This window comes from Erinaceus europaeus, chromosome 20 (assembly GCF_950295315.1).
Source record: "Erinaceus europaeus chromosome 20, mEriEur2.1, whole genome shotgun sequence".
NCBI classification, from domain to species: domain Eukaryota; kingdom Metazoa; phylum Chordata; class Mammalia; order Eulipotyphla; family Erinaceidae; genus Erinaceus; species Erinaceus europaeus.
Window position 1 is genome coordinate 27,983,920 of NC_080181.1, and position 4,880 is coordinate 27,988,799.

The window sequence follows — 4,880 nt, forward strand, 5'->3', positions numbered from 1 at the left end:
AAGCAATAGGACCTTGGAAAACCCCATTATGGTGCTGATTCTCAAACCAAAGCCAAGTGCAGGGCAAGGCAGGCCCCCTACCCAGATGAGCTACCACTGTGTAATTACGTTGTGTAACTGATACACTAAAACATAAGCTCCATGAAAGAGCACCTGTTAACTCACCACTGTGTGTGTCAAATGATTGAATGAATGATACTGTCAGAAGAAGGACTCTATCTGTTCACTTCTTTCCCTTTGCTGTGAAAGTCTTTATACTCCATGCAAATGGACACAATGGCAAATTTAAAAACTATGTGATTTTCAATTCACTGTAAATTACACCAGATCAAATGGATTATACTGAAAATCTAAGAAAATATCAAGATTCAGCAAAGAGGGGTACTTATTAAAGGAGTAATTTAATGCCTGCAAGGCAAAATTATAGCTTAACCTTGCACTTAGGTTTTGATAGGTGAGAGCTAAATGCAGAGAAAATTAAACTCAAATTATATAAAGTGTCTTCTCATCCCTATCTGAAATAATCACCCTGTTAGAAATACAGCGGTAAGAGTGAGGAGATGCTAGTTTTCACTTTCAGGATTTTGTCTTCAAACATTGGTGTCAGTTAACATTTCTGTGTCTCCCATCTATAAAATGGGTATGTTCACATAAAGAAAATGAACAACATGAAGAAGGGCCCAGTTCAGCAGGAAGACAATCATCTAGAATGAGCAAGCAGTTTCAAAAGTTGTTTTCAAAGGGGTTGAGTGATAGCACCCATAGTACAAAAGTTGTTTTCAGGGTTTTGCTTCTTTGTTTGTTTGTTTAGTTTCAAAATTAACAAGCTGGATAGCAGTAAAGGAAAAATAAATTAAAAATAAAGAAGATGGGTCTGCTCACTTTTCTTATTTAGTTGGGTATCATAGGATAATCCATATTTTAATTAGTTAATCACTTATTTGTCTTTTATAAAAGACAAAGACCAGTGTAGTGCTCAGTTCTGGCATATGGCAGTGTTGGGAACTGAACCAAAGACTCAAATAATTTAATCATTTTAAAAATACTTTGGAAGAAGGGAAACTTGGAAATTGAGAAAGATTACTATGTTTCCCAAATCCTCTGTCTATATTTTGAAAATGAGGGGATAAATGTATGTTTGAATTCAACTGAAGACTTATGTTAGTATTTTTACAGATTTGTTTATTATATATTAATAGAGAGAAATGGAGAGAGGGATGATAGAGAGGGAGAGAGACAGAGAGACACCTGCAGCCCTGTTTCACCACTTGTGAAGCTTTCCCCCTGCAGGTGGGGACCAGGGACTTGAACCTGAGTCCCTGCACACTGTAATGTATGCACTTAACCAAGTGTGCCACTACCTGGCCCCAAGAGTTTTAAACATCACTCAACTTTCCTAAAAGGGTCCGATAATAATGTTCTGCTGTAACAGATCAACCTATGCAGTCCTACCTGTAAGGCACACCAGCTACCTGAGCTCTGCATCCAGCATCTTCCTGAGCAACACCGAATCCATTTTACAGGGAGATGTGAAATTAGACCAAACAGCAAAAGGAAGCACAGTGAATTTAGCCTCTAGTATACTTAGTATTAATTCTACAATTCTGCTGCTCATCATGCAGACTTATATGAAGGCTCATGAAAAACTAAAGAGACAAAGAGGCAGCTCTAACCTGCTTGTAGAAGAAGACCTTAAGGGTGAGCAGGGGAAATGGTTCAACTGGCAGAGCATCAGACTTTCATGCCTAAAGTTCCAGGTTTGACCCTGGCACTGCACATGCTGGAGTGGTAGTGCTTTGACTTGTCTTGCTCTCCTTCTTTCTGCCACGTGTGGACTTCTTTCTCTCTCATATGCAATATACAAATCAAATGTTTTAAAAGAAGGAGGGTTGGAGGGTTGGGAGGTAGGATATGATCAATCCTTAATGGGCAGCAGAATGTTAGGAAGGGGAACTTGGTCAAGGGGGGTTTTTGAAGCTGTATTTCCCCAGCAAGCATGCTGTTTTCTTTAAGTAGTATGTTTAATTGAGTTGACTTGAAGAAAGCTGAGTCTCCCATTGGTGGCTGTGGCAGTGGTGAGATGCTGCTACTCTTCATGAGAACACACACACACACACACACACACACACACACACACACACACACACACACACACACACACCTTACTGTCAGCCCATTGAGCACTCTGTCTGAGTCAGCATTGTACTCAGAGTCTTGGTGATGCTCCCAATTCTGCAGCCTTTTATTAGATCTCAAAAACTGAAACCAGCGTTGAGGAAGTGCATGGGAAAGTGACTTGGGAAAGCCCAAGATCAAAGAGGGGTCACTCAACTCCAGGGCCTCTGTTTTTCCCAGGGTGCTCTCTGCAATTCCCCCTCCCACGACTTGTGTCTTTTATGGCTTCCAGTTTCCAGAACTTAATGCATCTCAGAAGGCCTGAGACATCTGTGTTTTCCTGTTCTCTTCAAAATGCACACTGCCTGAGAATCTACCTAGGTTCCTGAAACTTAATGCATAAGATAGAGGTTTCCTGGGCCATTTAAAAACAGCAGTGGATAATCTAATAAAGCATTCCCTCCCCCCAAAAAATCATTTGTGCTTGACTTTGGAAGTTATTTTATATTTAGCTTTAAGTGTAGATGATCCCTGGATAATCTAGGGGCTAGGGGGGTTCCTAATATATCAGACAAAACAATAAAACTAGGCTATCAAAATATCATTCCCCTGCTCTCCACTCAGTTTTTTTCTCTAGTGTATTTCACATTGAAAATAAACAACATTACTCCTCAGAGTGATATAAAAGTCCGGGCTCAAGCAGAGCTGATAACAGACTCAAACTTACTAGTAGTTCACTCCTTTCCTGAGTCATGATCTAATTTTAAAAGCATCTCTCTAAAGTTATTGATGGATTTTTAATAATAATAATAATAATAAAAGCAATAGCAACTATCTTACTCATGGCCATAGAGTTCTCTGTTGAACTGTACTAAAGTTGTGATAGAGAGAGTTGTGCAGCTAAGACTATTATAATTTAGGTCACTCAGAGTTGTCTATGCCTTGTGGAGTCACTTTCAGTATAAGATCTAAGGTTTTCACAACAAATATGGATAGAACTCTGCCTAAGCTTCAACCCGGGAGTTATCTCTCTTTGATAAAAATGGGTTGGGTCATCAAAATAGTTTACTTGGATAGTGTGCTGCTTTGCCCTGTGCTCAACCCAGTTTCCAGTTGGCCCCCACCACATTGAAAGGAGATTCAGTGCTGTGGTTTTGGTTTATTCATTTGTTTGTTATTTGTCCACAACAGCTCAGCTCTGACTCCTGTTGGTGGTGGTGGTGGTAGGGGATTGAACTTGGGACCTTGGAGTCTCAGGCATAAGAGTCTCTGTGTTATGCTTTCTGCCTAGTCCTGCGCTGTGGTTTCTTTCCCTCTGTCTCTCTGCTTCTTTGTCTTTGTCTCTTAAAAAAAAATCAGCCCAGAGTGACTTTACACAGAACTGGTTTAATTAAAGATAGTGTAAGAGCCTACTCAGCAGTAAACCCAAGAGCACATATAGGTTTACTCTCTGGCACCATTTACACTAGAGATGAGTATTATTCTCTCTCTCTCTCTCTCTCTCTCTCTCATAAAACTAAAAATTTGTTCAACAATTTGTTTGGCTTTGTATGTTAACTCTCTTTTTCAGCCACCAGGTTCCAAATGCCAGCATTATGCTGACCACACTTCCCTGGACAGACAACCTCAACAATGTGTCCTGGAGCTCAGATTCCCCAGATCCCCACCCTACTAGGGAAAGAGACAGGCTGGGAGTATGGATTGACCTGTCAATGCCCATGTTTAGCAGGGAAGCAATTACAGAAGCCAGACCTCGCACCTTCTGCATCCCTCAATGACCCTGGGCCCATACTCCCAGAGGGATAAAGAATAAGGAAGCTATCAGGGGAGGGGATGGGATACGGAGATCTGGTGGTAGGAACTGTGTGGAGTTGTATCCCTCTTATCCTATGGTTTTGTTAATGTCTCCTTTTTTAAATAAATTTTAAAAAATTTAAAAACCCTAAAATTAATTAAATTATTATTTTTTTAGATTGTTGTTATGTGTACACTGAAGAAAGCCCACCCAGCAGCTAGCGAACTATAATAACTGGGCAGGTAGAATGCACGACTTGCATGGCTAAGGCCCTATGGTCAGTCCCTGGCACAGCATAAGCTAGGAAGTGCTCCTGCCAATCCTCTCTGCCCCCCCCCCCCACTTAATTAATTGAAACCTTTTTTTTTTAAAGCCATCCAAACAGAACAGCCACCTTCCACCCTCTTGTCTCCCTTCTGGAAAGGAAATGAATGTCTTGATTTGCATTTCCATCACTGTCTCCAGTGATTATACCTGCTGCTCTTGGCCATGACTCTTCCCATACCCACAAGAGGACAACATAAAAATAACAGGAGGGCCTGCAAAATAGCTCACTTGGACAGTGCACTGCTTGGCCATGTGCACAACCCAGGTCCTCACCCCATTCAAGGAAGCAATGGTGCTGTAGTTTCTTTCACTCTTTTGCTTTCTCTGACTCTCTGTCTCTACCTTTAAAAGGAAGAAAGAAAGAGAGAGAGAGAAAAAAAAAAAAAAAAGAAAAGCCAGGGGGAGAGATAGCTCATTAGATAGGGCACCTGCAATGCCAGGTATGTGACCCAGGTTCAAGCCCTATCATTATGTGACGAAGATTCAAGACTTTGGTGTGTCTCCCCCCCCCCCCCCCCCCCGCCCCCTGTCTCTTATCTAAAGCATGTGGTTTTCAATTCACTGTGAATCAAGTTAAAAAAGGTGTTCGGGTTGTCAACTGTAAACTATTAATCCTCCCAATAAAGGGAAAGGAAAGGAAAGG